General features: G+C 45.8%; 1 pseudogene; it reads left to right on the top strand.

The window, feature by feature from the left end:
• Positions 1 to 8,940: 8,940 nt before the first annotated feature.
• Positions 8,941 to 20,502, top strand: part of LOC119271855 — a 20,591-nt pseudogene continuing 9,029 nt past the window's right edge.

The following is a 20,502-nucleotide window of genomic DNA, read 5'->3' as shown; positions in this document are numbered from 1 at the left end:
CCGCAGGCACCACCTCCACCTCTCGGTGAGCTTCGTCTCCCCCTCCCCGATCTTGTATGTATGCATGAATGTATGTAGGGATGCATGGATTTTTATATGGATGCAAGGATTGATGGATGCATGGATGTATGAATGTATATATGTATGTATTAATGCATGGATTGATGAATGGACTTTTTTTGTAGTAATTTTTTGTAGGTTTTTGTATGTGTCAATACATAGATGGATGGATGGATGTATGCATGAATGCATAGAGGGATGCAAAGAATGATGGATGAATTTAGATAATTGTTGATTTTTTGTATAGATATTTTTTTATGCATCTATTAGTTCTTGTTGTTTGTATGGATGCTATGGAGGTCACCCCGATGATATTTGACAGATACCGATTGTTGTTGTAGGGGGTCACGCTTCCTCTGTTCCTCCTCTGTGATCTTTTCATGGTAGGAGGAATAGAGGAAGAGCGACCATCATCGACAGTCAATGAGAGTTATTTTTTTGGAGGAAGAAAATCGACTTTTGATGATGGCGGTTAATCTGGGCGAGTTCTTCTTGTGGTATACATTTGTCATGCACGATGGACTCACCCAACTTGACCATCACCAAAAGTCGAAATATCCATGAGATAGTGTCCACCATATATACCACCACCAGAGAGAGTTCCACCATATATACGTCAGAGATATGAGAGTTGTTGGAGGAAGAAAATTGACTTTGGCAGATTGCGGTCGATCGGGGCGAGTTCTTCTTGTGATATACATTTGTCACGCACGATGGACTCGCCCAGCTCGACCATCACTGAAAGTCGAAATATCAGTGAGATAGTGTCCACCATATATACCACCACCAGAGAGAGTTCTACCATATATACGTGTGAGAGATGAGAGTTGTTCTTAGAGAAAGAAAATCGTCTTTTGCCGATGGCGGTCGATCTATGCGAGTTCGTCCTGTGATATACATTTTTCACGCACGATGGACTCGCCCAGCTCGACCATCACAAAAAGTTGAAATATCTGTGACATAGTGTCCATCATGATTAATTTGCTTAGAAGTAATCTTTGATGTTTGATTCTTATGCTATTTTTCATTGTGTGATGAAAGGTGTTAGCATCGGTCGATTTCGCGGCTATGGCTTCCTCCGACGACACATCTTTCATTGGTGTCGACTCCGCGGTCAAGGAGAAGCTCGTCGAGGACCGCTTGGCGGCGCTCATTGGGAAGCACCCGCAGTTGATCCTAATAAAGTATTTTGAGGACCTGACCAAGAAGAATCCACCAGCTAAGGAGAAGAAGGCCCCACCACGTAAGGAGTGTGGCGACTCGATGCCATTGAGTCCACCGACGTACATTCCCGACGACGCTTGGTCCTCCATCGTGGGGGATGCCCCGACGTGCTCTGACTCCACGATCACCGGTTTCACCGACTACTCCTCCGAGTAGTCCACCTAGATAGTTTGGCGTTGATTTAGTGATATAGTCATGTAGGTGCTGATATGGACTTCTTAGATTTCCACTTGCGATGCTTTCGATTGTATGAGTGATGAACGCTTACGTGGATTATGTGTGATGTGATATTTTTAACCTTGCATTCCTTCTCTCCCTTTTTTCTATCTTTGTAGATGAAGTGGTATGTGGTGTACAGAGGTAGATGTCTAGGAGTCTATAATTCATGGTCTGAATGCAATGAACAAGTGATTTACTACGAAGGCAGCTCCCACGACTCGTTCAATAGCAGAGAGAAGGTAGAGTATCATTACAATCAGTATGTGCTTAAGTAGAAGAGAAAATCTGAATTAATGGGTTTACTGGATGTGCTAGCCAGAAACAGCTTATCGGGTTCAGTGGATGGAAGAACTTGATAATTCTTCTTCAGTTTGTGATAATTGTGATGTTGCTTTTATCTTGTGGTCGCATGTAGAAATGCATATTGACCACTTTATTGTTTATTAAGTAGGCATTTGTACTAAAGAGCTACCTTGTGATTTCAAAAGAAGTTCGTGTAAACTATTTTATGTAATGGCTATGTGAATTTGTTGTTAGACATTGGGACTTGAAATGCATGTTTGTGTATTGTATATATATTTTTGCGGCAGGGATCCGAGGAAAAGCAGTAAAAAGTTGTCTGGGAAAGAATCTTTGCCGAGAGCGGCTCTCAGCAAAGTGGCACGCTGGCAGTTGGCCGTGGCATCTTTGCCGAGAGACACTCACGGCAAAGTGGCATGCGCTGGCCGGCTGTGGCATCTTGGCCGAGAGCCACTCTCAGCAAAGAGATGACGGAACCAGCCGACATGAGTCACTTTATATTGCCGGGTGGTACTGTTTGTCTCTCAGCAAAGTCTTTGCCGAGTGTCCGTGTCCTGACTCTCGGCAAATTCCAGTTTGTCGGAGAGATGTACGCTGGGTGGCTTTTGCCGAGTACAGCACTCGACAAAAGCTTTGCCGACGGGTTTTGGGCCTTTGCCAAATGTCCGTAGCACTTGGCGTATAACTCGATTCCAGTAGTGATGTGTGCGGATGTTTGAGGATTCGAGAAGTCCGGCTGTAGATGCTCTTACTGATGGGGGTGCTCATTGCCAAGCTCCCGCTTAAACGGGCAATCTTCCGGCACTAGGCAACATAAAAAAAATGCTAGACACATGGGCTAAAGCGATGGGATTTTGCGGATCAGCTGACTTGTTCTTTTTCTAATTGGGCAAAATAGCATTCTCCTCCTAATTAACCGCCCCTGATTTAACTGGTGGGGTGAGCGCCCAGGCCCGTAAAGCCCCGTAATTGTCTGTTGATGTACTACGTGCCATGATGAGTAGCAAAGCTCATACAACATTGCCGATTCCAGCATTAAAAATCAGCACTACGTGCGGCACTGCCGTATTCGGCAACGACGGATCAACCATGATCATCATCAATCTAGCTAGTCGTCTTTGTTCATACTAGTATGTACCGCTGGTGTGGCAACTGGGATTAACATTGATCACCGGCCGGAAGAAACGCATGCAGGCGACAGAATATATATATCCGCACTGAATTGCAGTAAAGTGCGAGATATCTCATCACCCGAGATGCCGTTGATAAAAGGCTCCCTGGACCTCGGGTCTACTGATCTGCGTCGACGGTTCTAGCTAGCCTTTTCCGCCTCCCGTTAGCTCGCTGCCCGGTTGGCCCGCCATCGTCCTCGCGATTCCTTCCTCCACGTCGAGCGGTCCAGGCCACCCGGCACCGGAGCCACCGCAGCCACTGGCATGTAGACCACGCTGGTCCAGGAGCTCACCTGTCAGCGGCATGGCGGTGTCTGCGAGGCTCCCCGGCTGCTGAGTGTGCGGCGCCGTGCCCGTGCCACGCCATGGCCATGCACGCGCGGCATGTCCGACGCACGCTCCCGGCGCTCGCGGCCGCGTGCCGCCACATTTCCCACACATCCTGTCGTCCTATAAAACCCACACCACACGCGGCTATACTCTGCAGACATCAGACACCAACACAGCTAGCATTAGCTCCACCAACACCACTACCAGTAGCTAGCTTGCAGCTGCTGCTCGCTCTTATTAGACCTCAAGCTTGTGATTCGGCAGCATACTCAAGCTAGCTCCTCATCATGGCGCCTGCGTCGAAGGTCATGAGCCATGTCGTCCAAGACGGCGGCATTGCCGACTATGCCGTTTACGCCGCCGCGCCGTGTGACGCCTGGTGCGGCGGGCGGCACAGGAAGGCCGAGTCGGACGGCGACGACGATGATGACGACTATGACTGCGCGCCTGCCGCCTGAAGTGCACGTTCGCGCCTGGTCGCCCGGCGAAACGAACCTGGAACCTGCCGGCCAAGAGCTAGTATGAATGTGTCCCACTCCCACCTAGTATAGGTGTGCTTTTTGTAACCAGGAAGTAGTTCCTGCCGCTTAATTAACCCACCGTGCTCGCTAAATATGCTCAATTTAGCTATGCCTAGTTGCCTACTCGTATAGATATTGAAAGTAGGCCTGTGCTTTTCATCGACTTATTACTGCAATAAAACTGATATCTTGATCTACGTATGTGTTGTTGCTCTGCTGATCATCGCATGCTCCTATTATCCTATATGTTGGCATAAACTTTTGGTGCTCGCTTGACTTGTTTAATTTTCATCTAGGGAAGAGTCAACAGGCCGGTTATCCGATTTCATTTTGCGTTTTTTTTTGCAGGTGCGACTTCATTTTGCGTTGATTTTTCTTGAAGCAGAATTCTTTTTTCTTTCACAAATCTTCTCTCAGAGAGAGCAGGCTACGATATATTCTTTCTTTTTGGAAGATACGGCTTTGCCGAATTTCAATGTTTTATTATCCAACTTGCTAGCTAGCTAGTAGCCAGTAAGATTCTACATATGATCAATGACATTCTTTTGAACTTATTTATGCATTCAGCTATATGCTGTTCATGCTACAATTGCATATAGGCATATGCTCCACTCGATCATATATATACATCTGCACACATTCATATTTCTGCATGCCGGACACTTCGATATGTAGCTCCTGGGGAAAACAAGAGGAAAAAATTGAGCACCACAGGCAACTCATAGACATATTATTGTTTTAGTTATTATAGCTGGGTCCATCGTTGGATATGTTCATGGCTATTATACAGATGAAAATAAGCGCCACAGGCATCATTGGGTGGGATGTTTATGGCTAGACATGTAGTGTGCGCCTCTTTCATTCATTGTGAGGGGTCGCTACACCGGGATGATGTATGTATTTGTTGCACCTATTTTAGTCATGGAATGGTTACCTACCGAACTAAAGTAATAGCTCGACCATTGCATGCACCTTTGTTGCCATTTTCCCACCGATTATTATTGTATAATTTTGTTCTTCGATGAAGAGCCAGATAGTAATCTAGCTAGTGCCATGTAGCAGCATGTGAAAAACACCTGGAAAAATAACGTCGTGCCATGTAGTATATGACTTAGTGCTCCCAAATGGTCATCTTTGAGTATTCTACTTCGAGCTATATATTATGATATCATTAATTATGGCCAGCTTGACTACTTCTCTATTCTCAGTAACATTGTTTTAGTGCTATGTTAACATACCCGCAAAAAATGTTATGATTAACACATGCGCATATGCCATAGTACTCCACTTCCCATGTATGCAGCAAACAAAAGTGCCGACAATTGTTTCTTCAAGTACCATCCTTGAAATGTGTATGCATTGACCCAATTGCAAAAACAGTAAAGAAACGATTGCACCAGATTGAGGGGTGTCCAGAAATCCAGAACACTAGCAACTTCAATTCATGTCGCAATGGAGAATTCAGAATCAATTCCGTCCAACTAAAATGTGCAGAATTCAGAATCAATTATCTTCAACCAGGGCCGGACCACAGATTTAGGAGGCCCTGGGGCAAGACATCAACAAGGGCCCCTTTTTGACTCGAAAGCTTAAAATATTTTCTATTTGAAAAGCAAAGTAAATATTTAGTGCATAGCATAGACGATGACCTTTGGACTTTAAAATTGAGAGTACAATTTATTTATTGATAAGGTGAACTACACCATGATAGTAATGAAACAATGTAGTTCCACATTAACTCGCTTTCCTTAATTTGAACAACGGAGACTTTATTTTGTTCTGCAAAACATATAACCTTGTCCAAACTGGTTGCTACTTAAAAAAAATTGTGCTACCATCAGATAAGAAGTTAGCACATGTACGTACATTTGTTTCTGAATCTTTCCCAATCCGCCATATTCTTCACTCCCAAGAAATTTACGAAGATAATAACTCAATTCTTCCAACTTTGTTGTTGTGGATTTGAAAAGCTTACTCAACTTTCTGGAATTATAAGTTTGTGAAAAATGTCTAGAATTACTATCTGGAGGGACCATAATATCATTATGTCTAAAATTATTGTCTCAACTAAAAAAACCCTAGCCTTATCATTCAGATTGTCGTAATTTGGCGGATCAAAAATATTAACAGGGCATCATTGCTGTTCATCGACACTCAGTGGTCTTTTTACCAGATAAACACTTTCTAGACGACATGACAGTAAACAAGAACAGTTAGCACAAAATAATTAATACATGAACAAACACACCTAAATATGTATTGATGTGGATGTAGATTGCCAGATCCGCAGGTTGCCGTAGTCAGCACGAACGAGAAGACCACACCAAGAACTGAATAATTGTCCCCATTCTGCAGTTCTTCTAATCTCCTGACTCCCGAGGACTCTCTCACACTTAGATCCAGTTAATATCCGAAGAACACCTATGCAGGTAGTTGTGAAACCATACCATCAAAAAAATGAAATTGTAACGAAGCCGTGCTACTAATGACTGAACCGAGGAACTCGGATGATAGTCTATGCCACAAGTTACTCACAAAATATTGATTGCAGCGAAACCATGCCATAACACAAAGGTGTATACTGCAGCGGAACCATGCCACACATGGAATAGTGATGGTGCATTGGAGCGAAACCACGTCACTGGTAAATGAACAAGAAACTTCAGTGAAAGTCAATGCCACAAGTTATGCAGAATATATTGATTGCGGCGAAACCATGCTAAAAATAGTTAATGGCCATCTGTAACGAGTGTCCATGTCACAGCATGCATGTCATGATTAAAATGATGCCAGACCATGCCAGAGCACATGCACCAGATAAGTAATACGAGGCTACGAAGAAAATCCATTCCATAGACTTAAAATATTTAAGTTCTTCACTGTGACCGTTTTGCCAATACGATGTCAGCCATACTGCTACGAAGGTGCCAGCTAATAGAATTGAAGGGTTTCGGCAGATCCATATGTACCACACTGGCATACTTCACTGCTCGTTTCTAAAAATTTAAGTTGTGTGTATGTCCGTGCCACTCCTTAAAGAATTTTATCACATTTATCGCCACTGTGCTGCTATGACGGTGTCAGCAAATAAAGCAAACAATTTCACACATCTGTATGTGGGATGTTGCACTGCTCCCAACAAAATATGGTTAGGCTAATATAGCCATCCAGAAGATAGACAATGCGAAATCACTAATTGAGGAGTACTCGTTGAAAAGATCACTCCCACCTCCCAGGTTGCGACAAGTGGCGTGCTGCATGTGCGCCACTTGTCGCAATCTGGGAGTTTTCCCTTTTCCGGTAGATCCGTTTATCCAAAATATTTTATCTCTTAAACTTTACGTGCAAGTCTCGAACCATTTTCACCGTTGGATTTCTCGTGTTTTTCACGAAAAAAACCGGATGAAAAAACCAAACCGAGAGCACAGGTTTTTTCCATTCTGAAAAGGCACGCCCGCGCCTCTCGCGAAATCACAATTGTGCCTCTCGCGGAAGCAAAAGTGTGCCTCTCGCGCAAGGAAAAAAATAGAAAACTTGTTTTTTTTCGTTTCCGAGAGGCAAGGCCGTGACTCCCGCGAAAGCACAACCGTGCCTCTCGCGGAAGCAAAGCCGCGCCTCTCGCGGAAGAAAAAATAGAAAACGCGTTTTTTTTCGTTTTCGAGAGGCACGGCCGTGACTCTCGTGAAAGCACAACCGTGTCTCTCATGGAAGCAAAACCGTGCCTCTTGCGAAAGGAAAAAAAAATAGAAAACGCGTTTTTTTGTTTCCGAGAGGCACGGCCGTGACTCTCGCGAAAGCAAAACCATGCCTCTTGCGGAAGGGGAAAAAACATAAAACGCATTTTTTCCGTTTTCGATAGGCACGACCGTGAATTTGGTGAAAGCAAAATCGCGACTCTCGTGAAAGGAAAAAACACGTTTTTTCGTGGAAAAAATTGAAACCTTTTTTATCCAAAAGCTAAGAAAAACCGAAACATTGAAAAAACCAAAAAAACATTTAAAAGCTGAAAACGTGTGCGGAAAAATAAAAAACCAGTGGGAGCGCCTAGAGCGCAACACGTGGCGGGCGGCTGAGAGCATGACACGTGGCGGACGGCTGAGAGTCCCGAAGGAGCGCTCGTCAACTAGTTGCTCTCTAAACAATGAGTATATGAGCACAAAATTGGCTAACTCAATTTGAGAAGGAGAACAATTAGAATCATCCGGTCGATTATACGCTACACGCCCGCCGCGTCGAGAGCCAATGTGTTAGAGCAACTCTAGCAGACCCCGCATCCGGCGCGAACCCGCATAATTCCGGCGATTATACAGGCTCGGCCCATTATTCTGGCCAGACCAGAGCCCGCATCGGTGTCCGGCCCATAAATATTTTTGCCGCGGCCCGCAAACGCTACCCTCGAACCAGTATAACTGCTGGTTTGCGGGGCAGATGCGGGTCAAAACCCTATACCCCCGCAACCGTGTTTGCCCCCAATTCCCCACCGCGCCACTCGATTTGTCGCCACCGGCGAGCCTTCGACCTCCATGGCCAATACGGGGGATGAGGCGGAACACCGCCGCCGCGCCAAATCTGACGCCGCGCGCAAGCGGGGGGCGCGTCGGTGACTCAACCGCGGTACCCGACCGCCGCCGGCATTCGACCGCCGCGAGCTCGAGGACTTCGATCTCGAGCTCGCCCGTCGCTGCCAAGCCTCCTCCGGCAACTGGTCCGCGGGGAGCTCATCCGGCAACTGGTCCGCGGGGTGCTCATCCACGGGCACATCGAGCTCATGGCTCGTTCCGGTAAAGAGGGGGCCAGAGGAGGTGGTGAAGAGAGAGCTGGAGGAGGCTGTGCCCGATGCGCCGCCGCGCCGAGGCGTCATCGGGCCCGAGGACTACCTCCCCCCGAGGCAGGAGGAGCTCCTCGAGCGCGTCGTCCTCGAGCAGTCGGCGAGGGAGCAGGAGAAGATGGAAGAGCGCATCCGGCGCGAGCTCGAGTACGAGCGGCTCTTCTTCGAGACAGGCGTCATGGTATCGCAGGCGCACGCATCGAAGGAGACTGACCTGCGCGTGATGAAGGCGGAGCAGGCGAAGCTCTACATCGACCTTGACTCCGACTCCGACTGATCGCCGCCGATGGGCAGCTACCGCAAGAGCTCCGGTGAGCTCAATTTTGTTGTAGTGGTGCGGTAGCGTAGGCCATGTCTAGCATCTCTGACCTTTAATATGTATGTATGTGGAGTGTACGAACTTATTATGCGAAGAAGAACCATCTATGCGAGCGAGCTCCGGCAAGCTACTGCTTAAATTTCTCCCGCGAAACAACTTTTTTAAAATATTACGGGTTTGTTTGCGGTTTCTGTTCTGCCGCCGCGTTTTTCAGCCTGCATAAGCACCCCCGCGTGACCTGCAAACACAGTTTACAGTTCGGCAAAATGCGGGGTCTGCTAGAGTTGCTCTTAGTCTAGTCCCACGCACCACAACTCAAGATCTTGCAACATCGCTCATGTTTCTAAAACATGGGGAATGTTGCAGTGGCAAATCAATGGTGCAGTTAAATTTTTTGCAGCATAAACAATGTTATAAAAAAATCTGCAACATAAGCTTTGTTGCAAAAAAAAAACCCGCTACATGACCTATGTTGTAAAAATATAAATTTACAACACAACCTTTGTTACAAATATTTTCTGCAACATAACCGTTGTTGCAAAAATAGTTTTGCAACACTATGTATGTTGCAGAAATGAAGAACGACTCAGGCACTCGGTGCTAGATTTGTGCCAAATCTGACGACTCGCAAGCCGGCGGATCTTTTAGAAAGATCCGACGGCCGACGCGTAGCACTCCTCATTTGAGAATGATATCTCTCTTTTTTAATGCATGGGCCTTTGAATCTGGCTACCAAGGAGTAATTGATCCACACACTTTTTTTTTTAGTAATCACGACAAGTCTGGCCTTAGCTTGGAAGGCCCGGCCTAATGAGAAAGGGGCAACTCTGTGGCAGAGGAGGCCACAAAAGATATATATATAATCACCAACGGAAGTTTGCTACGAACTTCCTGTCGTGCTGTCGTGCTGTCGTGCTGGCCAAGCACGCTTCTGTTAAGATGTGAAAACAAACCAAGGCGATTGGTTGTTATCTCAACTTGTTTAAACCGGGATGTCATCCCATGCTGAGATATAATGGGATCCATGAGATTTTACTGGTCCTCATAACAGCAAACAAACCTGGCTGCTGTCGTTGGTGAGAGGTATATATACGGAGCTAAAGCCTGGGCGTTAGCCATGTACGTAGCTCCGCACATTGCAGCAACGTCAGGTAATTCAGTTTTCATCCCTCAATTGTGCAATACACATACACAATTAGAAAATACTTAGAAAATCTGGTATTGCGGCCGAAGTGCTAACGAAGGAATAAAACTGTACTTTTAGCGGCACACCAGATTGCTTAGCGTATATCCTCATAATCTGCCCATAATAAATTCCTTTTTAGGGCATTCGATCTTGTGCACCTTTCAGTAGTACTCATATGGTTTTGCTCTTTTTGCTTTAGGAACAGCTGACGGTGTCTTGATATCCTCGCGGATCTGACACGCGGGGTGGTTTCAACCAAAGGGGCGCTGCACCACCTCGAGGAGGAGGGCATCAGGGCGGCTACGCCGATCGAGGTGGCTATGCGTATCGGGGCGGTTACGCCGATCGAGGTGGCTATGCGGATCGGGGCGGTTACGCTGACCGAGGTGGCTATGGAGATCGGGCGGTTACATGAACTTCTGCCATGCATCACTTTCTTTTGACCCAGACTTTGAAGAGATTGAGGATCCACGGGATAGGCGCCCGACCGGGCATCAGTATCGTGAAAACCGTAGCCATGAAGAAGAGCATTATAAAAAAGATGTTAGTTACTGAGACGAGCCTCTATGCGAGCGCAACTTATCTGGTCGTAATAAATGAGAGGAAGAAAAACGTGAGGCATCTGGCGGCCGTCAGATCTTTCCATTGGTGGTGTCTCCAAAAGCAAGAAACATGTCTGCTCTCAGGTAAATCATTGGTACTTCTGCTATATTGATGCAGGATTTTTGATCAAAATATCCTTATTGCAACTCATGTACCCTTCACAGATTGGTAGAGTTTAGCATATATGCGTACTTGTACTGTTTGTTTTTTTTTTGAGGAAAGCGTACTAGTACTGGTACCTTTTTGTTTTAAGGAGCAGATAATAGTACTCAGATCAATCAGTATGCGTCATGGGCCGTTTGGCCAGCCGTAATCTTTTCATCCAACTTAAGCCAATAGTTCAAGTTTAGACTCAGGGCCCAATCCTGCCGCTTCGCTTACCCTGGTCAAACGACATAGGAACTTTCATAAACAAAATTCCCCTTTCCAACTAACACACGCCCCTAATTCTCAAAAAAACTAACACACGCCCTTGTCTAAAAAAACTAACACACGCCTGAGGATTCATGGGCCGCGCTGGGTCGCTGGCCGCCACAGTGGACAATGCTCAGCATCCTCGGGACTCGGCGTGCGCCACTCTCAGTCCCATGCTCTTAGGGCATATACAATGGTTCTATCTTAAGACTGCCACGTAGGATAAATGATGAGGTGAAGGAGAGAGAAATCACAAAAGAAGACTTGTCTTATCTTATTTAAAAGACGACAAGAGATGATCTTTTAGCACAATTTGTCTCACCATGTTTTTAGGAACAACTAATTATTGAAGATAAGGCTAAGAGATGACCCATTGTAGACATGTTTTTTTGTCATCTCTAATTACATGCAAAACTTAAGATAAGACTATCTTATCAACCATTGTACATGCCCTTAGCAGCCGAACCGCAATGGACGAGGTAGCCGCGACGCCTTTGGCACACTGGTTCATGGGGCAGGGCCGTACGTGAGACCAAGGTGTGGCAGCGGCGTGGCACGGCGGTGGACGCGAGGCAGAGGCGCGGCAGCATCATGGCATGGCAACGGTGTGGCGCGCCGCGAAGCTTAGTTTAGTCAAGTGGAAGGCCTCTATGGTACGTTTCAGCTCGGGATTAATTTTTATGCAATGGCTGCTTAATTGCTCTGGCGCCCTTCAGCACGACAGTGACCTAATTGAGTGTGTCGTCAGCTATATTGCAGTGATGGGTACAAGTATGCGTGCCACGGCGTCGTCAGCCGTACGGAAAAGTATGCAGACATTCAGTCGGTGACGACCTGAAGCTGGTGTCGGGCAGAGTTAAAATGCCCAGCTATAATAGTAGGCACAGTCTGCAACTGATAACTTACCACTTTCCTTAAATCTGAACTAGAAGTGTGTTCTCTCTTAGCAGAACTTGTATATTCAAAATGTTTGAAATGGTTTCAGGGTACCTGACCAGCAAAAACATACTCCGCACAAGGAGACACTTTGTCCTGTATAATTTAGCACTAATAATTCAAGTTATGAGCTAGGAATAAATAGTGGGTGTTGCCGCATGAGCTCCTCATATGTGCCAACATCCATGATAGCTTATATTTTGTTCAGTCCAAAGAAGTTGTTGGGAGCATAAGCCCAAAATAAGGCCTTTAGCCCTGTATCCTTTGACACTAGTGAATAAATTTTCATCTAGGCAAGCAACAACTATTTCATGAATATGTAGCTTCAGATTTGAAAAGCAATTCCTGAGATGTTTTCTTTCTTTTAGCAAATCCGAATTTCCCCGAGTCTTGACTAAAAGTGATAGCCTGGCATTTCTATGTACATTATTGTTCTTACTGAATAATGAATTGTGTTCTTTTTACATGTTGTGAACATGTCTTTCATGTATGTTGGTTCGTCTCTTTCTTACAGGAAGATGCAACGACTGCCAAGGCTACCGAGGTGTTGCCCCCAGCTCCAATAATGGATACTAGTGGTCAAGATGGGGTTGATGACTCACTCTTAAATTGGCATGCAGAGTTTGAGCCGCAGCATGATAAACCATTGAGGGCCGTCAAAGGCGTTCTCACGGCGTTCTCAGTTTTTGATGGATAGTGTGGAAGAATGCATCACATTATGCCTTACACACATGGACTTGGAAAGAAGCCCAATAGTACTAGTAACAGCAAGTGCACCTTCAGAGTCAACCTGCTTGGTTCCTACTCCTCTTATTGCGTTGACACGTCACACACGCCGTCGTGTGGCTATCATGGATAATCTTGATGCTGAGATCACACCGTCTAAGGAATACTCGATACTAGTGCCCTTGGAGCCCACAGTTCAGGAGGTATTATTTAGTGCAGATGGCTCACTTGGCTATACCACATCAACATTAGCTGAAGCATTCATTATAAATCCTCAGAAAACATGGTTAAACAATGGCACAATTCAGCTGAAGGCCGAAACATCTCATCGCGATAAGCCTACTGATGTGGGCATGTGCACTGTTAGTGTCCAAAGATGATAGAAACATCTTGACACGTGATGGAATTATACGTGACATCCTGGGCTCGCTGCATGAGATCCCATTAAAATGGTCGTTGATACAAGCTTTTTTATCCTTCTTAAACTCAGAAGGTCACACCTTGATGACAACCCAGGGAGAGATGCATGGGATTTCCCCTTTTAGCGCTATTGTTCAAGGGCACATCTTCGTGCCGCTTTCGTAGCTGCTCGGTTGTGTTCTTACCGTGCCCACAATAAGAACACAACCAAGCAGCTATGAAAGCGGCATGAAGATGTGCCCTTAAACAATTGCCATTGAACCGCGTCACTTGGTTTGAAAAGTACACACCAAAAGGCCTTGAATTTCCACTGTCATCACTCATTCTGAAATTTAACCTTTCAAGAAGTGGGTCATCAACATCAGCATAGAAATTTGGAGGCAGAGGAATTTAGGGTGGCTGTTATCCAATTCTGCCGTATCCATCAAAAAGTAATCAACCCATTCAGGTTAACAAGGCCATCTTCCCCACTATCACTATCAATCTTGCTTTTGCGCATTGTTGTATATGCAAAAAATAGTGCAGCTGCCACCTCATCTTGAAAACAAGAATCTGGGACGTATTCATCATACACACGTCCTGATATGGGATCCCCATAGAATCCTGTACCCCTAAAAGGGGAAATCCCATTTCTGGCTGGGTTGTCACCAAGGTGTGACCTGAGTTTCAGAAGGATAAAAAAGCTTGTATCAACGACCATTTTAATGGGATCTTATACAGCGATCCCAGGATGCCGCATATAATTCCAGCACGTGCCAAGATGTTTCTATCACCTTTGGACACTAACAGTGCACGCACCCATATCAGTAGCTTATCGCGATGAGATGTCTCGGCTTTCAGTTGAATTGTGCCATTGTTTAACCATGCTTTCTAAAGATTTTGAATGAATGCTTCAGATAATGTAGATGTGGGATAGGCAAGTGCGCCATCTGCATAAATAATACCTCCTGAACTATGGGCTCCAAGGACACTAGCATCGATTATTCCTTAGACGGTGTGATCTCAGCATCAAGATTATCCACGGCAGACACACTTCGGCGTGTGTGACGTGTCAGCACCATAAGACGAGTAGGAACCAAGCAGGTTGGCTCTGAAGGTGTGCTTGTTGTTACTAGTACTGCTGGGCTTCTTTCCAAGCCCATGTGTGTAAGGCATGATGTGATGCATTCTTCCATACTATCCACCAAAAACTGAGAACGCCGTGAGGACGCCTTTGACGGCCCTCAATGGTTTATCATGCTGCGGCTCAAACTCTGCATGCCAATTTAAGAGTGAGTCATCAGCCCCATCTTGACCACTAGTATCCATTATTGGAGCTGGGGGCAGCACCTCGGTAGCCTTGACAGTCGTTGCATCTTCCTATAAGAAAGAGACGAACCAACATACATGAAAGGGACACAGATCCTCTGACGTAGTTAACCCTGCCTTTCCCTACCTTTCAATCGCTGACAAGTGGGCCCCGCGGTTGATGGGACCCATATGTCAGTGTCTCAATGGCAGGATGGAGCATGTTAGGGGATCCTCGTCCACATGAAAGACATGTTCACAGCATTGTAAAAAGAACAGAATTCATTATTTAGTGAGAACAATAATGTACATAGAAATGTCAGGCTATCACTTTTAGTCAAGACTCGGGGAAATTCGGATTTGCTAAAAAAAAAGAAAACATCTCAGGAATTGCTTTTTGAATCTGAAGCTACATATTCGTGAAATAGTTGTTGCTTGCCTGGATGAAAATTTATTCAGTAGTGCCAAAGGATACATGGCTAAAGGCATTATTTTGGGTTTATGCTCTGAACAACTTCTTTGGACTCAAGAAAATATAGGCTATCATGGATGTTGGCCCATATGAGGAGCTCACGAGGCAACACCCACTATTTATGCCTAGCTCATAACTTGGAATTATACAGGACAGAGTGTCTCCTTGTGTGGAGTATGTTTTTGCTGGTCAGGTACCTGAACCCATTTCAAACATTCTAAATATACAAGTTCTGCTAAGAGAACGCGCTTCTAGTTCAGATTAAAGGAAAATCGTACAGTTATCAGTTGCAGACTGTGCCTACTATTATAGCTGGACATTTTAACTCTGCCCGCCACCAGCTTCAGTTCGTCACCGACCGAATGCCAGCATACTTCTCCGTACGGCTGACGACGCCATGACACGCATACTTGTACCCGTCACTGCAATATAGCTGACGATGCACCCAATTAGGTCACTGTCGTGATGAAGGGCGCCGGAGCAATTAAGCAGCCGTTGCATAAAAATTAATTCCGGGCCGAACGTACCATAGGGGCCTTCCGCTTGACTAAACTAAGCTCCGCCCCAGATACTGAAGGACGGCGCGCCACGCCGCTGCCATGCCATGACGCTGCCGCACCTCGGCCTCGCGTCCGCCGTCGTGCCACGCTGCTGTCGCGCCTTGGCCTCGCGTCCGCCCCTGCCCCATGAACCTGTGTACGAAAGGCGTCGCGGCTGCCTTGTCCATTGCGGTTCGGCTGCTAAGAGCATGGGACTGGGTGTGGCGCACGCCGAATCCCCAAGATGTCGAGCATTGTCCGCTGCGGCGGCCGACGACCCAACACCCAGCGCCGCTTATGAATCCTCATGCGTGTGTTAGTTTTTTTAGACAAAGGCGTGTGTTAATTGGAAAGGGTAATTTTGTTTAATGATGTTCTTTGACCAGGGTAAGGGAAGCGGCAGGATTGGGCTTCTGTTCGGCTATGACTCTAAGAGCATCTCCAGCCGCGCCCCCAACAAGGCCCCCTAGGCGATTTTTTCCGCGCCGGCGCTGAAAAAACGCCTCAGTCGCGCCTCCAGAAAGCCGAAATCCGCTGGCTCGGCCCTTTTTGGGCCCGGCCATCGCAGGCCGAACCCGACGCACTGGGGGGCACTCGTGGGCTCCGGTGCAAGGGAAAAGGACATCTGGCCCACCCCGTCAGGCGAAAAGTTAAGCCTATCGTCCAGATTCGCCTCCCACCCCCCGCGCGCTTGGCCGCCAACCGGCTGATCCCGGCGCCGCCCACAACCCACCACCGCTAGATAGCTCATTCCCTGCCGGAAAAAGAGTAAAGGTTTCGCCGAGGCAGCCTCTCCACCACCGGCTGGGCGATTTTTCCTGTGTTCCGGACGCGAAGGGGCAGTGTAGCGGCGGGTGCGCGCCCACCGCGCCCACAAGGTGTTCGGCGATTTGCCTGCCTCGGCAATGGATTCGGACGACGAGGAGGCGCTCGCCGCGCTGCTGGAGGAGGAAGCCGAGGCCGACGTTTAGGAAGAGGAACATCTCATGGTCCTCGCCGCCCTCGCCGTCCTGCTGGCGAGCAATGAAAAGTCGCGGTGAGGTCGCATGGCCAAGTCCACGACCACTAAGTGTTTCTACAAGTTTTGTCGGGCAGTGGTGGCAGTGTTTGGACTGCAATACTTGCGAACACCCAATGCGGAAGACACTGCTCGGATCCTAGCACAGAATGCAGCAAGAGGATTTTTTGGGATGCTTGGAAGCATCGACTGCATGCACTGGAAATGGAAGAATTGCCCATTTGCTTGGCAGGGGATGTACAAAGGCGCTAAAGGCGGTTGCAGTGTGGTACTTGAGGCGGTGGCCACACAGGACCTCTGGATTGGCACTCCTTTGGTATGCCAGGAACTCACAATGACATCAACATGCTGCAGTGCTCCCCTATCTTTGTCAAGCTTGTTGAAGGTCATTCTCCTCCGGTGAACTTCGAGGTCAATGGGCGGCACTACAATAAGGGGTACTACCTAGCTGATGGCATCTATCCGAGATGGTCTACATTTGTGAAGACTATCTCAAACGCTATGCCAGGAGGCAAGAAGTCCCACTTTGCCAAGGTGCAGGAGTCACTAGTAGAAAAGGGCCATTTGTCCCGGTTCGTAGGGCCCATTTGTCCTGGTTGGGGAACCGGGACTAAAGGGTCGGTACTAAAGTCCTATACCTTTAGTCCCGGTTCTTACACCAACCAGGACAGATGGGCCTCCACGTGGCCGCTGCGGCGAGCCCAAGCAGGAGGGTCTTTGGTCCCGGTTGCTACCAACCGGGACCAAAAGGCATCCACGCGTCAGCAGCTGGCAGGAGCTGAGGTTTTTTTTTTGAAAGAGGGTGGTTTTGGGGGTTTGGGGAGTTAATTCAGGGTGTTACCTAGCTAACAGAGAGAAGTGTTCTCTCTTATCTCCGTGCTTAGTTTACCAACGCTACTACTATGCCTAAACATGGCTTCGATTGTATTGAAGGCAATATGTGTGGTGCATGTCGAAAATAATACTAATATCCTAACTTGATCAAGTTTGGATTAGTACTACTTTCGACATACATCACATGTTGCCTTCACTTCAATCCAATCCATGCTCATTTCACCCACTGATGTATAAAAAAATTCTTCATGCTCGCATCATGCTTCATCATAATAACAAGTCCTACTAATCATCATCATACAACTTCTACTCGTTATTAATAACAAGTCATACGATCATCATCCTCATAGTCATTGAACCAACCCAACTTAATTGTTCTTAGCACATGATCATTATGAGGTAGGACCTAAATACCCTCTTTAAGGTAAAATGGCATAAAACAATATAGGCCCTGACTCTCCATCATGGAGAATGGAGATCATCCTGTCTCCAATTTTTGCGCTTCGCTTCCTTTTGCTTCCAAGTACCTCCTTATGACTGTCCATAATTTTTTTTTCTATTCTGTGATTTTCATGTCTCCACTTTTTTTAGAAATCCAATATGGACAGGTGAGATTCGTAGGACGACCTAGCTGTATGTTCAGAACATCAAGGCGACCATTCTGATACATCAGATGAGGCACACAATCATCCGGGATTTTCTGTTGAAAAACATAGTAATAACTTCGTAGTTAGAAATGTAGTTAAGTTTTAAAAAATTTATGCAAAAGATGCACGGATGTCGTAATAGTAAAAAAATCTTACCATAGCATCTCTATGGATGTTACCGTAGTTCAACATGTGCACTAGTGGCACGTATTGATCATAATGTGGAGGAGTTTTATTATAGATATTGTAATTCTCAAGATCAGTACAAAATGCGACCAGATGATTTTTCTCCTGATAAGTTAACTCAGAGCCATCGGTGTAGGACATAACCATGTTCCGCATATCGTTTGAACAATGAAAATAAGCTGTCAATGGAAATAAGCTGTGAACTTTTTCGAAATGGACAATATAAATTAGTTAATAACTATGTTTGAGAAACTCACATAAAGGTAGAATTGAAAGCGTATCAATAAGGACCCAAATGTCCATATTGTCTTGGTCAATGTCAGGATCACCAAGATCCATGGTGACAAGCATACCCTCACAAAAACCATACATCTTGAAAAGTGCTTTCCAATTTTTGCAATTAAAATGGGTTACGCTCTCAGAATTATACATATTTACTACGAAATCCACATCATGATGGGTCCTTAGGTGAATTTTCTTTGTTTCGAAATTTTCGTGGTCTTCTAAATCCATCCTCTCCAAGACATAGCGTCTTGCATGGCATGGGATAAGCTACTCGAATTGTAAAAGATGAAAATTACACGCTGAAATAGTTGAAGTCATGCTTAATTATGAAAAAAACACTTTTCGTCGTTGCGTACCGTTTCAACATCGGAAGTCTCCTGGAGCTTCATGCTGAACCGCCGATCTTCGTCCAGGTGAGGCCTGTCGCACAGACCTCGGTCGTTGTTGCACCAGCAGCACTCCCCCGGGAGACTTTCGTCGTCCGATGATGACATTTCCTATGTTCATAACTCAAAGATTAAACCTGTACAATTCAATATATGTACTATAAAAATTAAAATAGATCATTATTATTCATCACGGGTTGACTATCGGTCTGCCGAGTCTATATGGTGGAGACTCTCCCTCACTGATTCCTCTCTGACATTTGCGACCGTCGGTGATGGTCGTGCATAACAATGGTCTAGCACCCGGAGAAGAAGGAGAAACAACCCCCCACGACAACAGTCGGGCTTCTTCGTCCTCTCTCATATATGGTGAAGCCTCGACACACTTAAAGTCAACCCGAAATATCGTTTAATTATCTTTCTAAAAAGGACATATCGAGCGTTTAATTTTAGCATTCAAAGTAGTAGTAGTTTTCCAATTTGAGAATTCAATAAGCAAAACCAAATCATAAAATAAATTAGTATTCAAATTAGCATGCGTTCAATAAGTAAAACTACATCATCTCTTGCGTCCGTACATCGTCGAATATTATCACTAATACACCTCGAATAGTATCATACATATAGCATCGCTAATACAGCTAGAACCGAAGCGCCCGACGGGTATCGGCGCAGGCGGTTGACACCCAAACAGAAGGAACCATCACAGGATCATAGCTGCAGTGAGATTCCTGAAGAACCTATCAAGTATTGTCGAACCTGTCCTCCAACGCAACCATGTAGCGACGGACGTGCTCGTCCTCGTCGCTGACACGGTGACGTACCACCTCCGCGTTGTCCGAAAGCTTCGGCACCGTCAGTGGCCCACGCGACCGCCACCAAACAAGGTTCGGGTCAACGACGGGCTGGTTCCTCGCCAAGCTATGCCCCCCGAAAGATAGAACCTCCCAATACCAGCCCGGCGGAGCCCAGTCCCGGACATGGCCCCTCTGATCAAGCAAGCCTTCTCCGCCGAGTCGACAATGAGGATGCGGGATAGGCATCGTCGACGTCGATGCGGGAATAATTGCTTTAACTAAAAATAATAAACTAGTTCTATTAATTTTCTTACTAAAAATAAACTACTTCTATAGTAAAATAAAGTAGTTTTATTAAATCAACTAGTTCAACTACTAAGCACTTACTATAAATAAAATAAAATAGTACTTACTAAAAATAAACTACTTCTATAGTAAAATAAAATAGTTTTTATTAAATCAACTAGTTCAACTACTAAGCACTTACTGTAAATAAAATAAAGTAGTACTTGCTAAAAATAAACCAGTTTAACTAGTTCTATTATTTTTCTAACTAATTCTACTAAACACTTACTAAAAAACATCTAATTCAACTAATCTAAAATGCACACTAACCTAACATCTAATGCACTAACCTAATTCACAGAGAATGTTCAAAAAAAGTAGTATTGCTTTGTTTTTTTAAGAAATGTTCAAATAGAAAATTTAGTAAAAATACATATATGAAAAAATGAAAAAAAGAGAGCCGGGGCGGCGGCGGCGGCTCATAGCGGGGCCAACCAGGGAGGGAGAC

This window comes from Triticum dicoccoides, chromosome 3A (assembly GCF_002162155.2).
Source record: "Triticum dicoccoides isolate Atlit2015 ecotype Zavitan chromosome 3A, WEW_v2.0, whole genome shotgun sequence".
In the NCBI taxonomy this organism is placed as follows: domain Eukaryota; kingdom Viridiplantae; phylum Streptophyta; class Magnoliopsida; order Poales; family Poaceae; genus Triticum; species Triticum dicoccoides.
This window is presented reverse-complemented; position numbering and strand designations above follow the sequence as displayed.